Source organism: Hirundo rustica, chromosome 21, assembly GCF_015227805.2.
Source record: "Hirundo rustica isolate bHirRus1 chromosome 21, bHirRus1.pri.v3, whole genome shotgun sequence".
Taxonomy (NCBI): Eukaryota; Metazoa; Chordata; class Aves; order Passeriformes; family Hirundinidae; genus Hirundo; species Hirundo rustica.
In genome coordinates this window covers 9,244,221-9,257,033 of record NC_053470.1, presented here as the reverse complement: position 1 = coordinate 9,257,033, position 12,813 = coordinate 9,244,221, and the positions used below count along the sequence as shown (strand labels likewise).

The 12,813-nt window shown below is 45.4% G+C and overlaps 1 protein-coding gene across 5 annotated transcripts in view; it reads left to right on the top strand.

The window, feature by feature from the left end:
- The window catches only part of GRIA3 (glutamate ionotropic receptor AMPA type subunit 3), a 127,495-nt gene that overhangs the window by 110,291 nt on the left and 4,391 nt on the right, over positions 1–12,813 (top strand). The gene's annotated exons all lie outside the window — the stretch shown is intronic.

The window sequence follows — 12,813 nt, the reverse complement described above, 5'->3', positions numbered from 1 at the left end:
GGGGAAAATAGCTATTTTCTTGCTCAGTAGCTCTTTCAAAGAAACAGTCTTATTTAATCTCATCAGTGGGTTTGTTCAAGCTTGGAAACCTTATTTAACTAACAGATAGAAAGTCTAGTGTTGGTGGGACCTACAGATTAAATCAGAGTAAATCAGTGAGGCAACTCTGCAAGAAACCAATGATCACCTCTGGTCATCATCCCAGTCCCTGGGGGCAAGGGTTTATGAGGCTTTTTTTTTTTGCCAGGACCAGCTGTGCCAACACAGACCTGGAGGTGAAAGAACTCCTGTTTCCTTTGCCCTTTTGGGGAGGTTTTGGAAATTTTGCCTGGAGTATTCAAATGTCACCTTTTGTACAGTGCTGACCAGTCTTCTGCACACTCCTGTGAGGGACCCCTGTATTAGTGTTTGACATGCCTTTGATACAGATGTGGACTCAAATCTGGCTCCAGTGGCAGCAGTGGCAACCTTAATCACTGCCTTCTGCTGCGCTGAGTCTTCCCCAGGCGGCCTGTACTGTACCTTCACAAGGTTGCTTCAATGAGCTCACGTATTGCAAATGGTAACTAGTGTGCTTTCCTCTTGCCAACTTTGCCTGGAGCACTGGCAGTTTCTGCAGTCTTTAACCCAGTAAGGATAAGTTGCAGCTAGAGTTGGCTGGGTGTTGTTGGTCACCTTGGGTGCAGGAATTACCAAGAAAATTAATTTAAATGACATTGTTATACTGAAAAGTATTGAAATTCATTTTTATAGTGACGCTCTCCTACATCTAGTAAGACCAGATCTTTGGGGAGCAATAACTTCTAATCTCTCCAATAAAAACGCTTCAGATTTGGTCCAAAATCAATAATAACAGTAAACTGCAGTTTCGGACAATTACTGCAAATTACTGCTGCAATCTATTAATAAGAGTTGCATATAGTTTGCTACGTAGGAAATCGCTCAGCTCGTCATGTCTGCTGCTAGCAAAAGCCACTGTGTAATATTAAAGGAAGGAAAAACTCTTGAATTTGGATTGATTCAGTAGCTGAAGGTCTGCAGTGCTCAGCAGCAGCCTGGAAATGAGCACAAGCTTTTTTATGCTTTTTAGCTCTGCTGCTCATCCTTCACAGAGCATTTTTATATGTCATATTTGCCAGTATATTAAACGTTTAATATCCTCCTGGGATCCGGCACCTTGTTGTCTAATGCTGCCTCCCTGAAAGAAAATTCTTCATACAAACCAGCTTCAATGAACTTCATTGCTTCAAGTTCATTGAATTAAACCCAGCCCATAACACTTACGGCCCTAAGGCTGTAAAAAAAAACACTGAAGAGGGCTTTTTAAATGGTCATAATTAGGGCAGGGCTTCAAGAATCTCGCCGGCCTCTCTCTCCTCACTGTCCATCCACCAGAAGTTGCCCTCACCATCTCATTGCCTCTCTCTGATTAATTGTTTATATGAACACGGCTTCATTTGTAGAGCATTCAGAGGAGTTGCTTCAAAACTATTTTTTTCCCTTTACCTCAAAGGAGGTGGCAGCTGTGGGATGCAGGATGGGGTGATGATGCAGCCCCTTCGTCCCTCTCACGGCAGGCATTGCTGGCTCAGGGCAGCTCTCTCTAACGGCCGAGCTGACAGGCTCCTCTCAGCTTCCCCGGTAGAGACCCGCCTTGGGAAAGGCTGCCCGAGCCTGCAATCGGCCCCTGCTACCCCTGACAAAGGGCTGTGTGCAGGGGGGAGCTGTGTCCTCAGCTGAGTTTCCTCTGTGGCTGTGATGCTTTAGCTGGAGCTGAAAGCCAGAGGTAAGTGTCACGGTTGGCTTTGTGCCGGTGCCCATCGCTGCACTCACAGGACGCGGTGTCTTGTGGCCGGCGTGTGCTGTGCCTGAGCTGTGAGTTTGTCCCCTGTTACGGTACCTTCATTGCTTCTGGGAAGTTAAACGGTGACTTCCATTTTCACAAGGATTTTGAGTTTTGCAGCGGAAGAAAGAAAAGGTATTCAGCTGGCTTTCTGCAGGTTTTGAATCTGTTGGTTTACACAGAGTTAAGGTTAGGCCTGTGGGCATTCTGTGCTCCTGGGATTCACTTGTTGTTCAAGACTAAAGAGACTTTGCTGTTTTAATGAGTTTGTTTTAAAGGCCCCAGGTGACATGTGTCCTGTTTCCAGTGCTACCGAGGTGTTCCAGTGCTGGTGTGGAGCAGAGGGTGCCAGTGTGCTCTGCAGTGCCCTAGCTGTTGGTACTGCCCTGGCAGAGGGGTTTACCCCTTTTCTGTGGCGGTTCTTATTTAACAAACCTGAAAGGAATGTGCTCCACTCAAATGTAATTTTTCAGGCATGCATGTCATGGCCTGACTTGGCTGATGCAGACATTCTGCATCAAAACTTATTCACTTAGCCCTCCTAAATGAGTATGAATTTAGTTTCATGGCAAAATTATTCTCTCTTCAACTGCTCTTATACATGCAAGCTGAGTTCTCAATCATGAGAGAATACAAAATAGCAGTTGTTAATAAAACATATTCTAGGAAATAATGTTGCAGTGTATTACAAGTTTGGAAACTAATTATTTTGTTTATTATACAATCCTATAATCTTGGAGCTAAGTGATAGCTGAATAGGGATTTAACAAGAATTAGACAAAAGGGGATGCAGACTGCGGTCACAGGCTGAGTGACTTAAGTAAAACTAATTATTCAGTTTCATAGGAACAATTTTCTGCTCAGATAAATTCCTATAGTTCTGCTGTTGATAAATTTCTTGTATTCTTATACCTTCATGGTAACATTTATTGACAACCAACGTGGAAGGAGAATGTTTGAATGCAGCTTCTCACCAACTTCACGTGCCAAGATTCCTTGCTAATTATTTGACTTAATTCTTTAATATATTCTCTTTTAGGCTGATACCTCTATTGGAGTACATCAGAGAAATGAGATGCAATGTAATATTATTTCATTTTCCAATTGTTTCTTTTTAATCAAAGAATTACTTTTCCAGTGTGCTAGTTGAGTTCTGCCTCAGAGCTGTGCTCTGTACAATATCCCATTCCCAAGACCTTCGGAGCTGAGAGTGTGGCCATTAGCAGATGGGATCTGTTCTCCCATGTCTGTGTGCTGTTTTGCTTTGATACATTTTCAGCACAGCCGTTAGCATTTGCAGCATAATTTTTTTAAGTGGCATATTTTTAGAAGAAATCTGTTATGCTTTATTTTAGCTGATACCTGATGCCTAAAGAGCACCATTCCCAAACATGTTGTGCATAAAAGAGAACATTTAGGGAAATGGCTATCTTAAAAAGATGCAGCACGATTTATTTGAGCAATTTGTTTAAAATTATGTTCATCAGCATGAATTTCCTTGTAATCCATTCTGTAGGCCTGTGTTACGAGCTGGAAAAAGATAAAATGGCTGATCAGAGCCAGTGACAGTAACACAGAGCTAATTCATGCTCAGAGCTGGGAAAGTAATATGAAATAACTGTATTGTGCAAATTAGTGACAGAGCAAAATAATGCTTTAAAAGGAAGACAGCAGAATATTGGTTTAATTGACAGCTATTACTTTATAGCATATTAGGAAATAATATTGTGTATGTTTTTTGACAGTGATGAGGTCTTAATGTTCTAGGAGTTCATTCGAGCATCTCAGAATACTGCCAAGAAGAGCAGAGAGCCTGCTCCTGTTTGCAGAAACAACAGTGCTGTTGTGACGATTGTTGAGGTTATTTTCCTAGAAATGGAACTGGGAGAAGCAGCACGATGATTTGGGAAGAATAGGTTGCCTACACTGGGAAGGAGTTGGTGAAGTCAGAACTGGTGGTGTCCAAGAATTGGGAACTGTTTAGTTTTGCCAGTGTAACCTTTAGCATCGTGGAGACTGGCTTCGCTGCTTTGCTAAGGCCAAGTCAAGGCCTGAGAGTGCAAGGAGACCTTTTTGTGCAGCATTAATTGTAGCAGACCTGGGGCTCAGAGTCTCTGCCCTGCCTTTATAGGAGCAAGAAGTCTTAAAGACTTGTTAATTGTGCACTCCTTTAGACAATATCTGTGGTGCTTAAGAGTTAATTTCCATGGATTGCTTACATGAGTCACTGTAAGTTTATCCTGCACTGTATCAGTGTGGGAAAAGTCAAAGCGGAAGGCTCTGTACTGGAAAAGGAAAAAAGGAAAACCAGCAGCTGGAAGTTGAGCTCCCAGCAGCAGGAGCAGGTCTCTTCCTTTGAATGTCTCTCTGGGGGCCTGGCCTTGGTTGTTTCTCTTTAGTAGTAACTGCTGTCATTTAACATACAAAGGGAAAAGTAAATGCCTTTCTTCTTCTTCAGAGTGACTGATGTTTCAGCATTGTGCTCACGTGGACGCAGGCACTGGTGCTGCTCTGTGGATTTCCCTTGGGCTGAATGCCTCTAGCTTTTGTACACACAACGTAGCTGTTCTTTGAGTGTCTTGTGTAGCCTTTGGACTAAGCAGCACTGCTTGCAGCCTGCTGAGGAGCCAAGAGCAGGAGTCACAGAAGAAGCCGTTTCAAGAGGAAAATAAAGATGGGGGGAAAAACGGATGTGCCTAGAGACACGAGAAAGAGAAGGTGAGGGGATAGCCAGCATGCAAGGTAAGTTGAGTCTCTTGCTCGTACCCATGCAGGTTAGAGAGGACCCAAGCAATGGCAGGAAAGGTCCATGCTGCTCTTTCAGATGGTTAAGTGTGATGTTGGGCACCTGCCCTCCTTTGCTCTTCCTTCCACCTCCTCGCCACATCTGTACCTCGAGTGTTGGGCACTGCTATGAATGAGCTACAGCGACTTGTTATGGCTTGTATTTCCTAACGCAGTTGGTGTGCATTAATGCATTAGCACTTGGCACTTCTCTTAAATTATGAGCCTGTTAGTACAGAGTGTAATTTGTTTGAGCTACATTTGTGAAACATGTAAATATTCTGTCATAGAGACAGTTGCTGCTGCCAAACACAGGCTGCAAACTCTGCAGAGAGCAGAGGAACTTGCAGCCTCAGCTGGTAACACATCTGGCTCTGTAGAGGTGTGCACAGACTGTATGTAGATGATGCAATGACCACCTGCACTCATTCAAACCCGCAAATTTAAAATGTACACCTGTGACCAAAGGAAAAACACTTCAGATTCCACAAGGATAAATTGGAGGGTCCAACCTGTAATGGTAGGTTACTCCTGCCCAGTAATGGAGACTATAACAAAGTTCTGTTCTGGAGAACTATTGCAGCTACTGAGTGCTCTGCAGGAACTAAACCCGTCCCCTGGCAGGCAGAGAGCTGCAGCCCCAGGATGCTCCTCACCATCTCTCAGGGCCCCGGGCCCTTGGGCAAAGGGAACTGCTGCTGGCTCTGCTGTTGGGAAAAAAAAAAAATCCTCTGCCAGGGGATTTATTGCTCTGCCTCCAAGCACTACCCCAGCCATCAGCATGCAGCATATTTCTTAGGTGGCTGTGGGATATATAGGGCTTGAGATGCTGAGTTTTAATTTTCTAATTTTGCATGCTCTTTATCTTTCCAAACTAGATGGCTTTCACTTTTATCCCTTCTCCTGTCCATCCATAAAGCATTTCAATCCCTCAAATGTTAAATCTTGGAGATGTGCAACTGCTGGTAACACAGGGCAGGGAAAAAGTTGTGTGGGTCTCAAATGATAGCAAAGAACAGCTAAGGGTTCATTACTTAAAAAAGAAATACCTGGTGCTTCTTGCATTTTTTAATTGAATATTAAATGTTCAGTGTGGAATACCAAAGATCACTTTTTGAGACAGAAGGTAGGAAATAATGAGTGACGAGAAGGAACAGGGATTGACCATATGGGTTTATGCCTGTATTTCCAGGGCTCTTCACTTCTGCTTGAGATACCAGGCAACTCTAGTCTTTAAACATAGTGTGTTTGGATAACAAGCCCATTTCCAGACATAGTCTTCCCCATTCCTGACGTGTGGGTGTGTCACAGAACATGAAATCATGGCACAGAGACATTGCTAAATTGGTAAATTGCAACAGGCAGATGGATGATCTGGTCTGAGAAATTGGACAATGCATTAGGTTTTGTATCTATTCAGAAGTTATTTCAGTAACAAGATCTGACAAAAAGTCCATTCAATGGTTACAGATCAGGCTGGGATTTATACAGCTTGGGGTAATAAAGTGCCTTTTTTGATTTAGAGGGGTCTTTAACCTCAAGCGATGCTCTCTAGGGAGTAGTGCTGGATTTGGTGTATCTTCCTAGACTGTCTATATTTTAACGATACCAAGATGTTTGTTAGTGAGATTTTTTTTATGGTATGCTGTCAAATTAAGCAGAGAGCCTGGGCTTGATTTCTGCTTTTGTCAGTCCCTGCACAGCCATGTGCCTGTGCTGGCTCAGGGGTGCAGCAGTGGCCACTTGCCTTCTGGCTCACTTGCCTCCACTGAGCAGGACTGGAGGCCCACTGGGCATTCCCTCCCTCCCCCTGCCAGCAGGATGGGGAAGGCTGGTGTTTCTGTGTGCTGTGTGGCGGTGATGGGTTTCTCTGCTCAGCTGATGCAGTGCCAGGCAGCTGTGCCATTGTTCAGGGTCACTCAGGGTAGCTCAGTTGGTCAGAGCAGGGGTCTGGTAACACCAGGGTTGTGGCTTCAATCCCTGTATGGGCCTTTGACTTAAGAGTTGGACTCAATTGTCCTTGTGGGTCCCTTCCAGCTCAGAATATTCTGTTTTTCTGTAATCTCTGTGCTCTTCAGGTATTTGCCTCTCAGAGCATGGTAAATGTGACATGTCCCACATATCTACAGCAAGCTGCCCTCTCTGCTTCCCCTGAAGTTAGTGAGGATTAGCCAGTGACACCACCAGGAACAATTAATTTAGTGTTTTCAGTAGTTTTACCCAAGAAGATTTTAGGTAGCATTTTGGATTTATAAAATGATTGATTGTTTGCACCTTATTCCACTTGCCTTTCTGTGACACTGTGAGGTAGATTTTAGAAACCCAAGTGTTTAACATCTACAGTCTTTGATGCTGTAATGGTTTTTGTGGGGTTGTGCTGATGTCAGCAATCCCAGGGGTGTTCCAGCCAGCAAGGACAGCTCCGGTCATAAGCAACAAAGGAAAACATTTCTTGCTGTAGAAGTGAAAGTGCTCTAAATATGTCAGATTCCTAAACTAAAAGGATTAGGCAAAACCAGCAGGGATTATTTAATTATAAAACAAGTCTATTTAACGATAAAACAAGTCAAAAACTACTTTGTAATGTACTGACCAAGACCTGGTACCACCATGGACTCACCTCCTTCACATCACTGAGATTTGGACAGGAGGGTAACGAGCCCTTTGCAGAGGCTGAGCCCTTGGTCTGACCGTGGGGCTTGGCTGGGGCAGCACTCTGATGTCACATTTCATTAGGAGGGACAGGTTTGCCAGAAGCCTCCTGTGTCTGTCTGTTGCTCTGATGCCACAAATCAGCAATAAATCTGGCCTAGGCAGATCCTAGACCAGATTTACAGCAGTTGCATGCCATGCAGTGTGACACAGCCAGAGCCTGGGGTTGTCTTTGGCGCTGTGATTTTGCCTTCTCCTGTGCACCCAAAGGGCCAGTACCAAGGTACAGGGAATCACAAACAGCTTTGCTCTAAGTGCTGCATCCCAAGTGACGTGTGCCTGCATTTCCACAACACTTCTCCAACCAGAGGAATTTGTTGTCTGCTGTTGTACTGCTGGGAAAAATGAACAAGGGCCTGTTGGTGACCCCCCAGGATTGTGCATTGTGGGAGCTGCAGTGTTAAGTACACAGGGAGGTCTGTTGGCAAAGGACAGTTCTCCTGGTGACCATATCTGCTATATGTTTGGAGCTGGCATCCATCGGCTTTTGTGAGGAGTCCCACTGCGACTGGCCTTAAATTTCTTAGCTTCACCTCTAAATGCACTCTATTGCTGGGTGAGATGGCCCATGTCCCTCCCTGGTGCTGCTGGGGACATGGATGGGGACATGGATGTCCTGGCAAGCAGACCTGGAGAGCTCTCATGAGCAGTGAAGCTGCGGTGTTGGAGTTCTTGCCTGGAGTTTGACATCTCCTGAGCCAGCCAGGCATCTCTCCCTGGCTGAAGTGCTGACCAGGTCTGCTGCAGCTTGTGCTCTGCTATCCTGAGCCACAGCCCCAGGCACACGCTGAAGAATGGATGTTTTCAAGACCAGAGAGGAGCTCTCAATGTTGAATGTTGTTCTGGTCTTCCTTCAAGTTCATGTGTGATTTCTTTACCCTCTACCCCAAAAAAAAGCTGTGTTTGCTCAAGATGCTGCAAGCAACTCCAATGTGAAAATGCCACACTCTGCCCTGAACACTGGATACTCAACAGAAAATCAGGAGCCTGCTGATGGTGGGTGAAGGAACACCTGCAGCTGTAAAACCCAGGTAGTGAGAGGTGCCAAGGCAGTCCCACAGACTGGGAGATTCAGTGTAGCCCATGTGCTGCCTTCCCCATCCTGTGCCACCCTGAGGAAGCCCTTTAATTGGTACTTAGAAGAGCCTTGCTTGTTACATCTTTACTTTGCAGCTTGCTTTTCTGAAGGATTGCATCTAAAAATTGTAAATTAATTCTGAGCAATGGTTCATCTGGTTTGAAGGGAACAGTCTGCCGAGTTCATTCACTCTCCTTGGCAGTGATTGGGTTTGGGTATAACATTTATATTACATCCATTAGAGCATGGAATGGAATGTGAATTATCCAAAGCTGTTCCAATCATCACTTATATCTTTATAGATTGCAAGTAATAAACATAACTACAGTGTTGCTGAGACTTCATGCCACTCAAACACGAGTTAGACAAAGCTGAAAAAAGTCTGCAGATTATTGGGTGAGATGTTCAAGTTGTAAAGTGACTTCCCAGTTCTCACCTCTAGTGGTCACCAACCCCTTGTATCGCCTGCTGTGACTTGTGAGGACCAACCCAAACACTGGCTACAAAGACACTGGCATCTTTCTTGGAAAGTGGCCCTTTCCTGGCAAGATCTCAGTGTTCTTTTCATAAATTAACTGCGCTTTTCCAAGAAACTGCTCAGACTCCACTGCAGTCCAAGTTCCTCCAGGAAAGAGTCCTGTTTACAGCACTGGCACACAAACACAGTGGCCAGTAACTGGAACCCAGCTGCCAAAAGGAGCAGCCTGGACAGCTTTTGCAGTCATACGGGAGACTGCAGCCTCCTGGGTATGTGTCTTACGCTGCTAGAAGTTAGTGATGGCAGTAGGTAGAACATCTGGTTTGGGGTTATCTTCTTTAAATAGGTGCCGGTAAAATCATGACAATTAACCTAAAAGGCTGTCACACCACGGAAAACCTGTTAGGATTTATAATTTGAGAGGGGCAGAAGTTCTACCTTCCCACTTTTAGGACTAATAAAGATCTGCTTCTTCGATGATTAATTTACTTGTCTTCTACTTCAAGCTTGTCCTGGCCAGAAAGAATGGAAAGAAATTTTACAATGCCACCAGTTTTCTCAGTGGAGATAAAATTTACTGCAACTAACCTGAAACTGGGGCTTTGGTAAGTGAAGGCAAGGCAAGAAATCCGTCAGACAGGTAAGGCTGTCTCAAAGAGAAGAGGAGAGAGCAGATGGCCTCTGGGTCATTGTGTTCCCTCTTTTCTGTATTAATTGCATGACTGGAAAATGGCCGATAATGAAATAAAAATGTAATAAATGCTGTGCAAAGAGCACATAGCAGCTCCTTCTTCTGAGAAGGATGGTGAGCATACTCAGCCTGGAAACAGTGCCATGTTTTGTACAGGATCGACTTGCATGACAAAGCACTTCCTGAATTTGAGGGAGAGGTGGCCCCAGTTTTTAAACTGAACCTGCAGCTTTGAGGGCCCAGTTCAGGGGTGAGATTTTAATGAGTTTGTTTTTCAAAAATCAGTTCACTCCATCAGTGTCATCCTGTCATCTGGGGCCACCAGCAGCAAAGGGTGCAAAAGGCTTCTGGGTCTGGTGTCCTGCACCCGGATGGGCTGAAATGCAGCAGGGAGAAGGCCCCAGGGAAGCAAAAGGAAAAGGAGGTTCCCTTTGGGATGGCGTCATATTAAATCTGGAAAAAGACTGGCACAGCTTGTTTCCTGGCAGTAGCTGATGGCTGAAGAAGGGGAGGGTATGCTGCCAGCACCTGAACAGAGGCTCCTAGCAGGGTGGCAGAGAAACAGCTGGAACAGTAATAAATCCCACTTCTGTCAAGGTATAAAATCGTATTTGTAGCAGTCTCTGCAAAGCCTATAAAACAGGTGGGCACTGATCTTATAGTCATGCCTCTCTTAAACAAAGCAACCATAGCAGATGGCCTAATTCCCCTCTAAGGGCAGTACTATCCCATATAAGGCTCCTGGTATTGTTCCTCTAAATTCAAGTCTTCCAGTCATTTGTAGAAAAAAAATCCTAACAGGGTTTGGTAGAGCTGCCCAAGAGAACCAACCTCACTGGTTTAAGCCTGGATGATTCAGATATATTGGATGAAAAGCAAAAAGAAGGAAATAACAAAATCCTTCACTTACGGGAAGGAAGAAAAACACTGCCAGTTTCTGGACAAGAGTACCACCCTGTGAAATCCAAAATGCTGACATCCCGATCCAAATGGCCTCATCTCATTTTCTTGGCGTACGGCAAGAGAACACAAGCTCTCAAATCTCTGAACATTTTATTTTTATCAAAGCAACCAGACTAATAGAGAAGGGTCTGGAGACCACACAGCAGAAATGAAAAAGAATCCCATCATAAATTAAAGCATGGAAAAACAGTGGAAGTCACCTAGGGGCGGTCGGAGGACTTAATGGGGTACCCCATATAGCCCAACAACAGCAACATATTTGAAAAAAAACCCCAGACATTGCTCTCTGCACTTCCATCAGGATCTCAGCCAAAGTCATGACTGACTCTGATTGTTCAATTGAACCAGGCTAGACAGCTACTCTGAGATGAGCAATGGGGAAATGTATCAGCAGCCAGGCTCACTTTCCAATAGATCTACTTACCTTGGGAATTTGGGATTTGAGGAGTCCATCCTGCACCAGTTCATACTGCATTCCTGAAGTGCTGGACCAGGGGCTGCAGAGGCATCACGCATTCTCCCACCAGAAGTTTTCTCAAATCCTGTTGCAAAGGAAGTAGGTCATGCCTTAGGAGGTTTTGGGAATTCCTTGGAAGTAGCCAAAATTGTTCCTTAGGACTTTGATGAAACAAACTGTATTTTGTGCTTCACAAACTGGTGCCTTTTCTTGTACACTCAGAGGATGTCCTTGCTCAGGTACAAGATAATCATCCCAGTGCCCTGTCCAGTGAAGCAGCTGAGCCAGTGGAGACTGGGAACTTGCTCAGGCAAATCTTCAGGTCATCTGAGTGCTGGGGAGGCAGGGCAGGTCAAGGCAGGGAGGGACAGGCACCAGCTGCCCTTTCATGTCTGACTTGCCTCTGCTGATCCCTCCGTACACAACCTGACCCTGGTACCAGCCACCTGCTCAGCCCCCATGCCAGGCAGGATGGGGACAGCACCAGAGCACGCTGACATGGTGGCAGCTCCACCAGCAAAGCCTGTGTGGGTCTGAAGCAAGGAGTGACTCCTTGGCACCTGTCTGCCCATCCCACTCGGCTTCTCCTGCTAGGACACATGGGTGGACCAAATCACCTCTCTTCTACATAGGCTGAGGGAATGTGGTACCTCACCTGGCAAACAGCCCTGTGACAAATGATAATGAAAACCCCAGTTTAGGCAAATTCCCATCTGTTTAGTTAAGATAATTTTAGTTTACTACTTTTTTTTTTCCTTGGCAGTTGTGTGTGCACAATTAGCTGCAATCTTGGCTTAAAAAAAATAATGCACCCTAGTTAGCATATTAAGCCTCCTCATTTCCCAATACTGTATAATGTTGTGAAAGCTAATCTATAATGTATTGGATGTTATGCAAATTCTCAGTACTCCATATGGGGTTTACAAAGGCATGCAAATTAAAAATAGTGTTCGGAATAGGACTGGGGGGAGGGGAAAATTTGCACAATCAAATATGCAGGTAGGCGGAAAGGTGTTTTTAATCTTCTTCCTATTTTTTGTGTATTCTCAGCTGCACAATGCTTTTCAAAGCTGAGAAATGTATTGCATAAAGTCTCTCCAAATTGGATAGTTTTTAAAGGAAATTTAAAATGAGAGTACTGTTCTCTGAGCAATAATTCAGCCTGCTCTCTGCTAGGGCTTTTAAGGGGAAGGTAGAGGCTCTGAGCTTTCACTGTCTGGCATTGCAGGCATGCACGGCTGCTCGCAGCGTGTTGCCTGCGGGTCACCGGGGCTCTCCATGCAGTGCAACTGCGCAGGAGGGTCCATGGTGGTGGCTTGGCCAGGACCTGCCCACTCCCCTAGTGTCACCGGGGGAGGCAGGAGCGTTCCCTGCATCCCGGGGCATCGGCAGTGTCCGGAGCGTGCTTTGATCCCGTTAATATTTCACAGCCTTACCTGTAGGAAGATGCAGGTGGAGCTGCAGCACAGCTGGCTTTTCAGTATGCCACAGCTGGCTGTTCAGGATGCCGCTGGCTCCTGCTGGAGGAACTGTGCCTGCTGCCAGTGCCGGGCCAGTAAACACGGGCTGTCTCATGTGGCTTGTCGCTGCCACCGTTGGCTGTGTCCAGCCGAGTGTGTACAGCCAGCCCTGATTGATAATTAGATTACAGCTGCCGCTTAAAAATAACCATTTTATAAAAATAAAGTCTTGGCTGGTGTCAAACTGAGCCCTGTGCAAGCCAGGAGTGAGTGTGCTGCGTCTGCCTGGGCAGCCAGAAGCTCCACAGGCAGTGCTGGCAGTGCTGCTGCTGGGAACAGCACTTGTC